This window comes from Lissotriton helveticus, chromosome 7 (genome assembly GCF_964261635.1).
Source record: "Lissotriton helveticus chromosome 7, aLisHel1.1, whole genome shotgun sequence".
NCBI classification, from domain to species: domain Eukaryota; kingdom Metazoa; phylum Chordata; class Amphibia; order Caudata; family Salamandridae; genus Lissotriton; species Lissotriton helveticus.
In genome coordinates, this window is record NC_136068.1 from 147,946,660 (window position 1) to 147,960,488 (window position 13,829).

Here is a 13,829-nt window from a genome sequence, read left to right on the forward strand (position 1 = left end):
ACTTCTTTTTACATGAATATATGGAGGCATTACCCAGTTACCTTAAAGACACTGGTGACTTTCTGATGAAATTGAAAGAAGTTGTATGGAAACCGAATTACTTATTTCTAGTCATGGACATTACATCCTTGTACACCTCTATTAATCATGTTGATGGTTTGAATGCGATTGAATACTTTTTGTCTACTAGAAACATTAGGTATTTTGAGCATAGTAAAATGTTAATCAAGATGATAGATCTGTGCCCTAAAAATAATTTTTTCCTGTTCAACAATGAGATCTTCCAGCAGCTGCGTGGTGTCGCCATGGGTGCGTGCTTCTCCCCCAGCTACGCGTGTTTACACGTGGGCTGGTGGGAGAGGCACGTCCTGGGTGGGATCCGCGACTGCTTGGATGAAGATGAAACAGGTATTGTGAAAATGTGGCGCTTCATTGACGATGTTTTCATAATTTGGCAAGGTTGCAATACGTCAGCCGAAGAATTTGTTAATAACATCAATAACAATTCTTTAAATCTAGAATTTTCTGCTACCATCCATAATACAAGAGTCAACTTTTTAGATGTGGAGGTCTACATCAGAGAAAATAAAATCATGACTAGAATGTACAGAAAGTCCACAGCTGGTAATTCCATTTTACATGCCCAGAGTAACCATCCGCATCATCTTATTAAAAGCATCCCTTATGGGGAGTTTTTAAGAATTAGACGTATATGCAATAACGAAATTGACCTCATGAATTGTCTGAATGGATCTTACCAGAGATTTTTACGTAGAGGCTATGATATTTTAACCCTCACCAACTCTCTTAAAAGGGCTTTGTCTTACCAAACAGAAGTGACAGCAGAGCAACCCACTGTAGTAACATCAGAGGAGGTTGCTGTCACATCTGAGAAACCTCCTATTCGCCTCATCACTACTTTTAATAATCAACAAAAAAAGATGAAGCAAATTATAAAGTCTAATTGGCCCATCTTGAAAACTGATATTGTCTTAGGCCCTTTGTTGGAAGATGTGCCCAGCATCACTTTTCGTCGAGCACCCTCAATGAGGGATGCTCTAGTTAGAACTAGTCCTGAGACCAACACAAAACCTAACTGGTTTTCTAACAAAACAGGTTTTCGAAAGTGTAGTTCATGCCGGGCATGCAAATTCGGTGTGAATACCACCGAATTTGTTGAGGGCCTGACGGATGCTGTAATCCAAATTAATAATGTGTATACTTGCAAAACTGATCATGCTGTCTACGTGTTAAAATGTACATGTGAGTTGCAATACGTCGGCAGCACTAAGCTGCAAGTATACAACCGTATTTTACAGCATCTTCGTGCCATTGTAAACTCAGATCCCAATTACCCTGTGGCACGTCATTTCAAGTTGGTGCACAATAACAACCTTAATGACTTACAATATTTTGTTATTGATGCGGTCCCTCCACATAAGAGAGGTGGGGATAGAGAGAAAAGACTTAGACAGTTGGAAAGCCAATATATTTTGAGGTTAAATAGCAAGATTCCTAATGGCCTCAACATGGGGGAAGATCTTAAAAACTTTTTGTAAATATTTTACTCCATCATATGCATTATCTTAACATATAGATTTTATACCTTTTATATGGTTTTATTCTATCTATGTTGAGGATGGTTTAAGATTGAATTTACTGTTAAAACTCTATGAAAATGGATACAATGGATGTTTTTCATTACCATATTTTAATAGTTGAACTGTGCTGCTATGTTTCTGTAAGTTTTGTTCGATTCCTTGCTGCTAGTCATTGATCACTTTATTCCCCCCAAACTTATAAATGTACTGCCGCACTTTGCACTTTTCTTGCACTATGCACTTTATCACATTTGTGTACATCTTGCTCCAGGTTGTCACCTGGATATATATTGCTCTCTCCCAAACTTTGGGATTATGTTATTTGCACTATAACTTTTGCACTTATAATCTATTTAGGTGGTTTTGATTCCTACATACTGGTTTATCGTCTTGACCCCATTTTATCAGTTTACACTGCTTAGTTATGATGCAGATTACACTGTGGTTGACCTTTGGGCACTTGCCCTTTATTTATCAAACAAACTTATTTTTCAATTTTTTAATTGAATGTTTGATGTTCTGCATTTTATGCATGAATTTGTACCTTTGTATATAATGGTTAACCATAACTGATGTTGAAGGATATTTCTTCTATGTTATTTATGTTATGGGAGGAGTCTCGCGACTACCAGTATTTAAACCACTAAAATCTCTGGGTTTTGCCATGTGATCAAGTCCGGGTTTCCCGGACGAAACGCGTCATGTTGCCGTCCCCATCAATGGATTAAAGCACTTCATCTACCTTTAACTCCTCGTTGTGTGGTCTGTACCTGGTTTGTGCCCGTGCGCTGTTTCTGGCACCTCAGGATTGTGGATTCCTATATATATATATATATATATATATATATATATATATATATATATATATATATATATATATATATATATATATATATATATAATCATAACGTATCAGTCCAAATCTTGTGTGCTAGTATTCTGCTTTATTCTTTAATTTTTCATCATATTAAGGAGAGTGCTCCCGTCGCAATCAGATATGCTGATGGGTGCAGCCCACTATCCCTTTGAGGATAGCTGTCGGCCCAGTCCTGTGCCTCTGAAACACTATTTCATGGGCTATCTCCTTAATGCCCGATCCCTTATCAAACATGCTATGGAATTTAACAACTTTGTGTCCCTTTGTAAACCCGATTGGGTTTTCATCACTGAAACCTGGGCCAGAGATTGCTCAAGTCCCAACTTAGTGGAGGCACGCCTAGTGGGTATCTTTTTGCAAGACTCGATAGGGAAGGGAAGTTGGGTGGGGGATAAGGAGTAATGTATAAAGACATTTACTCCTGTTTTACCGAGGCCCTCACTTCTCCCTTAGATCTCTATCAGGCCCTCTATTTCTCTTTGAAGGTTCTACCTACCGAAAGTTTTATTGGCGTGGTTACCTACCCGCCTCCTGGACCTGGAACTCAGTTCTCCCAGAACTTCAGTAGCCAAATAGAGCCCTTTCTATCTAGCTAGCTCCAAGGTTACGTTTCTGGGTGACTTTAATTTCCACTTGGAGAAAGCCCTCTGCCCTGAAACGCAGGCCTTCCTGGAAGTTATGCAATCCTGTGGTTTCCCTCAGCTAGTGAAGAGCCCTACGCATACGGCAGGACATATTTTGAATGGGATTTTCTCAAATGATCCTAGGATAGAGGTCATGGATCCCATTCCACTCTCCTGGTCTGACCATTTTGCTATCCCTTCCATCCTGGAAATAATAGTTTCTAACAATGACCCTAACCTTAAGAACAGAGTGGAGCTGAAGAGAAACGGATTAGTAAGGAGGATCTCCTCAATATACTCAGCAATTACTGCTGCCCCCCTCACACTGATGTCAATGCCGTGTATGACGAATTTTCCAAATGGTTGATGGCAGCCTTAGATTCTCTTGCCCCTCTCAAGAAACACTACGCGGCAAGAAAGCGCCCTTGAACCCCATGGTTCTCTGAGAGGTTGAGAAAGCTCAGACAGGTCTGCCGTCATCAGGAAAGAAAGTGGCGCAGGGACCCCACTATAGCCGAAAGGGATCTGCATAAACTCAGGTTAAGTGAATACAAGCAAGCTATTATTGAGGAAAAGGTCTCCTATTATTCTATGATGACGCAATCTATCAGATCCCCTTGGGAACTCTTCATTATGATTAACTCCCTTTTAGCCTCCACGACCAATGTTAACACGAGGTCTCTCAGGACCTTTGTGATAAAATGGCAGGTTTTTTCTATGCTCAAATTAAGGACATATACTCCTCCTTGGAGAAGTCAAACTCTGCGGGAGCTAATTCTGATCCCCTTCTGGATTCTCTGGTTGTACCACTGATGGATTGCCGTTTGCGCTCCCATTATCCAAGAGGGAACTGACTTGTTGCTAGGTGGGATTAGATCTGGCTCCCCTCTCGAACCCTGTCCTCTTAAGATCCTGAAGTTAGGAAGGGAAGTCATTGTACCACCTCTGACCGCGATCATTAATACCATCATCTCCTCTGGCCAATTTTCCACAGCCTGGAAAACGACGGTAGTAAAACCACTTTTAAAGAAGGCCTCTCTGGACCCGACAGAATTAAAAAACTATCGACCTATTTCCCTGTTACCTGTTCCAGCTGAAATCCTGGAAAAACATTTTAACCGCCATCTCAGTTCTTACTTGGAAGAATACCAACTGCTAGATGGCTCGCAGCGTGGGTTCAGGAGTGAACACAGTACCGAGACGGCGTTTACCGGTGTCTTTAACAACATTCGACAACAGGTTGATGCTGGTCACACCACCTACTGATCCTCCGGCAGCCTTCGATACGATTTCTCCTCGTAGACTGGTTGGCAGGCTCCGGGAAATAGGGATAGAGGACTCCGCACTCAACCTGCTTTCATCGTTCCTCTTGAACCGGTCACAAAAAGTTAAGATGGGCCAGTTTCTTTCTGCCTCTAAACAATTGTTTTGTGGGGTCCCCCAGGGATCCTCATTGAGTCCTACATTTTTTAATATCTATGTAGCCCCGTTCGCCACCGTGGTACGGTCCTTTGGCCTAGAAGTGCTATCCTATGCTGATGACACGCAGATCATGATTTCCATCACTGATAGTGTCTCAGCTTCTGCAGTAAATTTTAAAAATTGCATGCAGGCGGTGGCCTCATGGATGGTCGAGAACTACTTAAGACTCAATGGGGATAAAACGGAGGTCCTTATTTTTGGAGATAAGTTGGATATCTGGTCGGAGGCCTAGTGGCCTGAAACTCTTGGGTCCTGTCCTTGCCCCTGTCTCAGTGCCAAGAATCTAGACATAATTGTTTATTCCTCTCTTTCCCTGAGCTCACAAATAAATAGAACTGTCTCTATGTGTTTGGGATGATACGGACTCTCAGGAAGATCTTCAGTTTTCTCTCCTTTTTGTCATGGAAACAGGCAGTGGTGGCCCTTGTGGTGTTTAGATTGGACTACTGCAACACCCTTTACTTCTGGATAAACAAGGGGCTTTTACATTGACCTCAAATGGTGCAGAATGCCGCCGATTGGCTGGTGAGATGTTTCCCCAAATTCCATTCAGTTTCAGCTACCATCAGAAGCTTGCACTGGCTCTGGTTTGTGAGTAGAATTGTGTTCAAAGCCATATGCCTGGTCCACAAGGCTGTCCACAATAGGGGCTCAGAAGGCATTATTAAAATGTTTCAAAGATACCTTCCCGGCAAGGTCTTGAGATCTGCAAGCAAAAACCAGGTAACTGTTCCCAGGGTCAGGAAAGCTAGGTGGGGGGGCAGGGCTTTTTCGCTGATAGGGGCCAATTTATGGAATTCCCTTCCCTCCCCAATTGCCACTCTGGAAACTCACTCCTTATTTTGCAAAGCCCTGAAAATCAAATTTTCACCCGTCCTAACATCTAAGCCCTGAAAACCTTGGACATATCTTACTTTGATCTCCTTCCGTAGTGATGTGATGCCCCTGGGTTAAGTTCGCGCTCAACAAAATTTATATTCTTTCATTCATATCCGGTATCTGATTGCGATGGGAGCTCTCTCCTTAATATGATATATAGATAGACGTGAAGTGCGGCCGGTTGTGGTAAAAAGTGAGGAAGCGCTGGTCTTTGCGCAGGCCCAGAAGCGGTGAGCGATCGACGGAGCAGGAAGAGAGGCGGTGCTTTGCCGAGACACTGCTCTCCCGCGCCTGTGTAGTGGCACGATCGTCGAGGGAGCTGCGGAGACAGCGCGAGTAACTGAATTACCGGCAGCCCCAGACCGGCCTCCCCTCGGTGCCGGCTTTGAGAACTCTTGTCCTGGTTTCCGTGGGAGGAGCCGCCGGGAGAGGAGAGATGGTTGACTGGTCCCGTACATTACTCAATTGGCCCCAAGTAAGGTGGAGAAAGGGGGGTTGTTGTGTGACTGAGAGATCAGCTGCGTGACCAGTAGGGAGCGCTTTCACGCCCCTAATTCCGGGGGTAACTGTAAGGCTAGCCCTGACAAAATTGAGAAAGATCATGACTGAAGGTCATCAGGATTGAAAGGACAGTTGAATAAGTGAAGCAGGGAAACGCTACAGTGCTGGATAAGAAAATTGAGCCCCTGTGGCTAATAAAGATGGGGGGTTGAGGTCTGATGTTGTATTCTCTTTCAGAGGTGGAAGGGGAGGTAGAACTGTGACTTTGTCTTGTTCAAACACATAAGCAAACTCTAAAGGAGCTGATTGTAGCATTGCATCTGGTATCTGAAATCCTGGGGTTTCTCACTTGATTGTGGGGAAGGTGTCACATGGTGTTTAAAAAGGTAACAGTCCAGGTTCCTATTGCCTGGATATACCCAAGGTGTTAAACCGGGGTGGTTTATGAATTAATGATTGACACTGTTCTTAGGTAAAGCCAGAAATGCCGGAGTAACAGAAGAAGGAGGGAGTGGGGAAGTTTACATAAACAAGGAGCGTAAATGCACTGAATTCATTATAACTGTGATACTGATTTACATTTGAACGTAAAGTAGAGGTCAGCAACTAAGAGATCTTTTATAAAACAGCTCGTATTTTTCCAAACTTGGTGTAGTGTCCTTATTTTAGAGTGAATGGATGTTTTATTACTGATGGGTGTGACGCAAACTTAACACATGTCCTTGGAGTTAGGCCTACCCATTTAGTGCCAAGCTACCCTATGTGACTGGGGTGTTCCCTAGGTCCAACATAATTGGTGTCCAGCGGTGGGATCCGAACTGTGTTTGCGTCTACTCTGAAGTAACAAAGCATACCCCACAGGCCTACACCTGGAGTTGTGTCCTGGCGGACTTCCTAATTACTACTTTTGCTTTTTCTAAATTCATTCCTGGTGGTGGGTGGAGGAAGCTTCAAATTGCCTCTTTTGAATCTATTCTTTTTGTGTGCTTGTCCCTACATTGCTCTTCAGCAAAATGGAATTTGCTCTGGAAGAACTGGAAAATTATTCTGCAGCCCAGCTTAGAGACTTTTGCCAAAAGTTCAGGGGGAGTCACAAATTAAGCACCCGAAACTGGGTGGATTTCCTGGACTATTCGAGGAAGGCATTGGAGGGCTGGATACAGGGCAACAAGGTGAAGGACTATGAGGGGTTGTATGACCTTTTTCTCAAAGAGCATCTACTCGAGAAATGTTTTCCCGAGCTGCGTCAACACCTGGTGGACAGCAAGCTGACCAACCCCCGGAAGCTTGCAGAGGAGGCGGACATCTGGGCAAGTACCCGGGTGTCCACAAAGGGGACTGGAGGGGATTCCCAAAGGGCCGGACAGGGCACCCCCCAGAAGAAGGAGGGGGGAGATAAAAAGCGGGAGTTCTCTAAAGGTCCCCAAAATAATTTCCAGAGTAAGGGAACAGGATTCACGCCTAAGGCTAACCCGCCCAGAAACCCTCATCCTGGCCAAAGTCAGCAGCCAAGGGTTGTCCACTGCTTTGAGTGTGGTGGTGTTGGACATTATAAGGGAGACGTCAAGTGCCCAAAGAGACCACCCCCTCCCACTGGAGGAAAAGCCCCGGGAGTAGCTAGTGTAGCGCTCGGGGAGGAGTTGCCCTTAGATAAGGGGGGTGAGTGGGCGGGTGTCACCTTAGTGTCCCTGGGAGACCGGGAGATGGTTCCTAAGATCCAGGTGCCCCCAAATACTACCAAGTATTGGCAATGGATCACCATCAATGGCCAGAGAGGGGAGGCTCTGAGAGATACAGGAGCCAGTATGACTATGGTGAGGAGTCAACTGGTGTCTCCAGAGCAGGTGATTCCCAATGTACTCCACCCTGCCGCGATGGCTGACGGCAGAATGGGCCACTACCCTGTGGCCGAGGTTCCCTTTGAGTGGGAAGGGGTTGCAGGTTCACTTCGAGTTGCCGTAAGCCCTGCCGTGCCAGTCGATTGTCTGCTGGGGAATGACATGGAGAACAATGCTTGGAGAGAGGTGGAATACCGGACTCATTCGGAGATGCTGGGTACACCTGACTGGGCCTGTGTAAGCACACGGTCTGCGACTGCCCAGAGAGGGAGTTCGCCTGGGTTGGAGCCTGGAACAATGGCCCAGCCCGCTGCCAAAAAGGGACAGACCCGAAGACAGGAGAAGCCTGCTTCGGCTTCCACGCCCCATATGACGGATCGGCCACCTGCGGTGGTGAGCCAGGAGTCTGTGGAGGGGGAAGTAGTCTCCCTGGAGGACCTACCCATTCCTGCTGAGTGGCATGTGGAGGGAGGGCCTACCAGGGAGGAGTTCTGTAAGGGCCAGAAGGAGTGCCCTACCCTTGAGGGACTGAGGCGACAGGCCGAAGCCCAGGCAGCAGGGAACGTTGCAGGGCACTACCACATTTACAGGGAGGACGGACTCCTCTACAGTGAACCAAAGGTACCTTTACCCGGCTCATCAAGGGCCTTGGTAGTCCCGCAACGATACCGAGCCTTTCTATTAGAATTGGCTCATGAAATACCCTTGGCAGGACACTTAGGTCAGGACAAGACCTTTGCCCGGCTTGTCCCCCACTTTTACTGGCCTCAGATGAAGGTGGCGTCTGACACCTACTGTCGGACATGTGTATCCTGTCAAGCCAGTGGGAAAACAGGGGTGAAGCTGAAAGCTCCCCTGGAACCACTACCTGTCGTTAGCACCCCCTTTGAAAGGGTGGGCATCGACATTGTGGGGCCATTGGATCCACCAACAACGGCTGGTCACAGGTTTATCCTGGTTCTGGTGGATCATGCCACGCGGTACCCAGAGGCAATTCCTCTGAGGACTGTCACTGCACCTGTAGTGGCTAGGGCCCTGATGGGGATCTTCACCCGAGTGGGTTTCCCCAAGGAAGTTGTGTCTGACAGGGGGACCAACTTCATGTCAGCCTATATGCGGGCCATGTGGAAGGAGTGTGGATTGACCTACCAGTTCACCACTCCTTACCACCCCCAGTCAAATGGACTGGTAGAAAGGTTCAATAAGACCTTGAAAGGCATGATCAGAAGTCTGCCTGAGAGCCTGCGGAGGAAATGGGACGTCCTCCTACCCTGTTTGCTATTTTCCTACAGGGAAGTGCCACAGAAGGGAGTGGGCTTCAGCCCCTTTGAGCTTCTGTATGGGCATCCTGTGCGTGGACCTCTCAGCCTGGTGAAGGATGGATGGGAAAAGTCTCCCAGGAAGCCTCCCCAGGATGTGGTGAGCTACGTGGTGAAGTGTGGCTCAGGGTTTAGAGGCAGCAGACCCGGAAGTTGAGATCAGTCCTGGACCAGGGTTCAATTCCCCGCCTCGGCGGGTCTTGGGCTAAAAATTCCACGGACTTGATAATTCTGGCCCTGGTGCCTCCTCGACTCACGGGTTCACACTCTGCGACTCTGGGCAATAGCTTGCTTAATCTCCACAACGGCCCCTCGCGGCGGGATGCCTGACTTTCACCTTGTGGATACCCTGCTATCTCACAGGGGAATACCAGGAAGGGTCCCCTAAGCAAGCGCCGGGAAACCCACTGCGGCTAGCTGTGCGCTATATAAGCTCAACTACATTTACATTTACATTACATTTACATGCTGGCCTTCAGGAGCCAAATGGCAAAGTTGTGGAAGCAAGCTTCTGACAACTTGGAGGCCAGCCAAGCAGTAATGAAGGAGTGGTATGACCACAACGCTCACCCGGTGGAGTTGGAGCCTGGCCAGAAAGTGTGGGTGATGGAGCCTGGTGAGCTAAGTGCACTCCAGGATCGCTGGACAGGCCCCTTTGAGGTATTATAGAAGAAGGGTAAGGCCACATACCTGGTGGACCTTAAGACCCCTCGCCAGTCCCTACGGGTGCTGCATGCTAATCGCCTTAAACCCCACCATGAGAGGCCCGAGGTCATCTTGATAATGGTGACTGATGGGGGAGAGGAAGCGGAAAGCGAACCTCTCCCAGACTTGTTTTTGTCTCAGGAAAAGGATGGGTCGGTGGAGGGAGTGATTCTCTCCCCCTCCCTAACTCCTGAACAGCGGGAGGACTGCCGTCAGGTATTAGAGAAGTACTCTTCATTGTTCTCCCTTGTCCCGGGAAGGACCCCCCTGTGTACCCATGATGTGGACACAGGAGACAGCCCACCAGTGAAGTCAAAGACCTACCGGCTGTCAGACAAGGTGAAGGCCAGCATCCACTGTGAGGTTACCAAGATGCTGGAGCTAGGAGTTATTGAACCTTCCAGCAGCCCCTGGTCCAGTCCGGTGGTTCTAGTGCCAAAAGCTGCTCCACCGGGCACCACTCCAGAACTGAGATTCTGTGTGGATTACCGGGGACTGAACTCAGTAACCAAGACTGATGCTCATCCGATCCCTAGGGCGGATGAATTGATGGACCGGCTGGGAGCTGCCCAATATCTGAGTACCTTTGACCTCACTTCCGGGTACTGGCAGATCTCCCTTACAGATGGAGCAAAGGAAAGGTCAGCTTTCTCCACGCCTGAGGGACACTTCCAGTTCTGCGTGATGCCCTTTGGGCTCAAGAACGCCCCTGCCACTTTTCAGCGGCTGGTGAACCAGGTCCTCTCCGGAATGGAGGCTTTCCCCGCTGCTTACCTGGATGACATTGCCGTCTTCAGCAGCAGTTGGGAGGATCATTTGCATCACTTGCAAGCCGTTCTCCAGGCCCTGAAACAAGCTGGCTTGACAATCAAGGCCAGTAAATGTCAGATTGGGCAGGGGTCAGTTGTGTACCTAGGTCACTTGGTGGGTAGGGGAACAGTGCAGCCCCTCCAGGCAAAGATTGAGGCAATCATGGCCTGGAAACCCCCCAAGACCCAGACTGAGGTCCGAGCTTTCCTGGGCCTCACAGGTTATTACCATCGCTTTGTGAAGGGGTATGGCACTATTGTAGCGCCCCTCACAGAGCTCACATCCAAGAAACAACCTCAACGGGTAGTCTGGACAGAGGCTTGTCAGCAAGCCTTTGAGAAATTGAAGCAGGCAATGTGTGCAGCACCGGTCCTGAGGGCCCCGGACTTCTCCAAGGAGTTCATTGTCTAGACAGACGCCTCAGAACATGGCATTGGGGCAGTGTTATCGCAACTCAATGAAGAGGGTCTGGATCAGCCTGTAGTTTTCCTATCCAGGAGACTACTTCCCCGGGAACAGAAGTGGAGTGCAATTGAGCGGGAAGCTTTTGCGGTGGTATGGGATCTGAAGAAGGTGCGGCCATACCTGTTTGGCTCGCACTTCCTGGTTCAGACTGACCACCGACCCCTCCGTTGGCTGATGCAAATGAAGGGGGAAAATCCCAAGCTGTTGAGATGGTCCATCTCCCTACAGGGAATGGACTTCCGGGTGGAACATCGGCCTGGAGTGGACCACGCCAATGCAGACGGTCTCTCTAGGTATTTCCGCCTTAGTGATGAGGACTCCCAAGGGGTTGGGTAGCTCTCCCCACTTTCAGCTGGGGGGGACGCGTGTTAGACCTGTCTGCCCTTTGGGTAGTCCCTCCTAACTATTTATTTATTTTGTCCCCTTTTTGCCCCTCCTAACCTTTTAATCTTTTTGTGTCCACTGGATTTTTTTTTTACGGTGTTGTCCTAGGGGTTAGGTGCTCTTTGCCCTCATGGTCCTTTTTCTTGAGGCCTAGGTGTCTTTCCTGACTAATAACTAGAAGGTACCTAAAATGGTGGCCATTAACTGCCATAACTGCCATCCTCTGAGGAAGTCCCATAGGATAATATAGAGACCTTCCAGAAACTTCTGGACCCTACTGGACCCTGAGAGGTCAGTCTATAAAAGGACAGGGGCAAGGTAGCCATTTTGTGTAGTCCAGAGAGCTTGAGGAGTGAGGCAGTGGTGAGGGGAGGTGGACGCGCAAGAAGTAGTTAGTTTATCAGAGAGATAGACAACCTCTTTGTGAGGACGTTTCCCCCCTAGCCCTTGACCGAGCCCTTTTGTTGGATTTCGACATCTGAGGAAGTCGGCTACGAAACTACAGCTGGCTCCTCTTGAGACCCTCTTGCCCCTGCTTTCCCAGATCCTGGCCGCTGACTGGGGCAATCCCCACTAGTCCGCCTTACCGGTGTAACAGAGAAGGCAGGAATAAATTGAAGCGTCCTGTGCCGCCCGAAGGGTCTCTGAAGAGGAGGCGGGTGTCTGCGGAGGTGGTGCCGGGCAGGGCGCATGTGCGAGGGAAGTGCGACCGACTGTGGCGAGGAGCAAGGAAGCGCTGATCTTTGCGCAGGCCCAGAAGTGCGGCCGGTTGTGGTAAAAAGTGAGGAAGCGCTGATCTTCGCGCAGGCCCAGAAGCGGTGAGCGATCGACGGAGCAGGAAGAGAGGCGGTGCTTTGCCGAGACACTGCTCTCCCGCGCCTGTGTAGTGGCGCGATCGCCGAGGGAGCTGCGGAGACAGCGCGAGTAACTGAATTACCGGCAGCCCCAGACCGGCCTCCCCTCGGTGCCGGCTTTGAGAACTCTTGTCCTGGTTTCCGTGGGAGGAGCCGCCGGGAGAGGAGAGCTGGTTGACTGGTCCCGTACATTACTCAATTGGCCCCAAGTAAGGTGGAGAAAGGGGGGTTGTTGTGTGACTGAGAGATCAGCTGCGTGACCAGTAGGGAGCGCTTTCACGCCCCTTATTCCGGGGGTAACTGTAAGGCTAGCCCTGACAAAATTGAGAAAGATCGTGACTGAAGGTCATCAGGATTGAAAGGACAGTTGAATAAGTGAAGCAGGGAAACGCTACAGTGCTGGATAAGAAAATTGAGCCCCTGTGGCTAATAAAGATGGGGGGTTGAGGTCTGATGTTGTATTCTCTTTCAGAGGTGGAAGGGGAGGAAAAACTGTGACTTTATCTTGTTCAAACACATAAGCAAACTCTAAAGGAGCTGATTGTAGCATTGCATCTGGTATCTGAAATCCTGGGGTTTCTCACTTGATTGTGGGGAAGGTGTCACATGGTGTTTAAAAAGGTAACAGTCCAGGTTCCTATTGCCTGGATATACCCAAGGTGTTAAACCGGGGTGGTTTATGAATTAATGATTGACATTGTTCTTAGGTAAAGCCAGAAATGCCGGAGTAACAGAAGAAGGAGGGAGTGGGGAAGTTTACATAAACAAGGAGCGTAAATGCACTGAATTCATTGTAACTGTGATACTGATATACATTTGAACGTAAAGTAGAGGTCAGCAACTAAGAGATCTTTTATAAAACAGCTCGTATTTTTCCAAACTTGGTGTAGTGTCCTTATTTTAGAGTGAATGGATGTTTTATTACTGATGGGTGTGACGCAAACTTAACACATGTCCTTGGAGTTAGGCCTACCCATTTAGTGCCAAGCTACCCTATGTGACTGGGGTGTTCCCTAGGTCCAACAAAGACCAATTGTTTTTGTGTAAAAATATTACTTTGCTACTTTTATTTTAGAACCTTGAGAAACTCAGTTGCATGTAAGTACCAGTTTTAGAATAGCAGTAGTGTTCAGGTACAAAAATATGTTTTTACAAAAGCAACCAAATACTTTACAGTGATACTGAAAATACTTTGTGGTGTCAAATCAACAGTAGCAGTAACTTAGCAATATAAAAGCTAGACACAGTGCAATACCAATAAATACTATGCAATCCTATGGGAGGAAAACAGTTATGAACATTTACAGGTAAGGACTCGACGTACACATCCAGTTTTTGGGGTTGAGATCAGCACTGAGTAAGGGTCAGATCAAGGGAGGTACTGGACCACCAGCGGCACTGGGGCAGCAGGGTGCAGAGGTCACTGGGCCAAATGTTAGTCAAAGGAGACTAAAGGTACCCACAAGAGGAGCTGGTTGCGGGTAAGTACCA

General features: G+C 47.8%; 1 protein-coding gene across 4 annotated transcripts in view; it reads left to right on the forward strand.

Moving 5' to 3' along the window:
* Positions 1–13,829, forward strand: part of SYCP2 (synaptonemal complex protein 2) — a 2,783,385-nt gene that overhangs the window by 1,930,121 nt on the left and 839,435 nt on the right. The window lies entirely within an intron of this gene.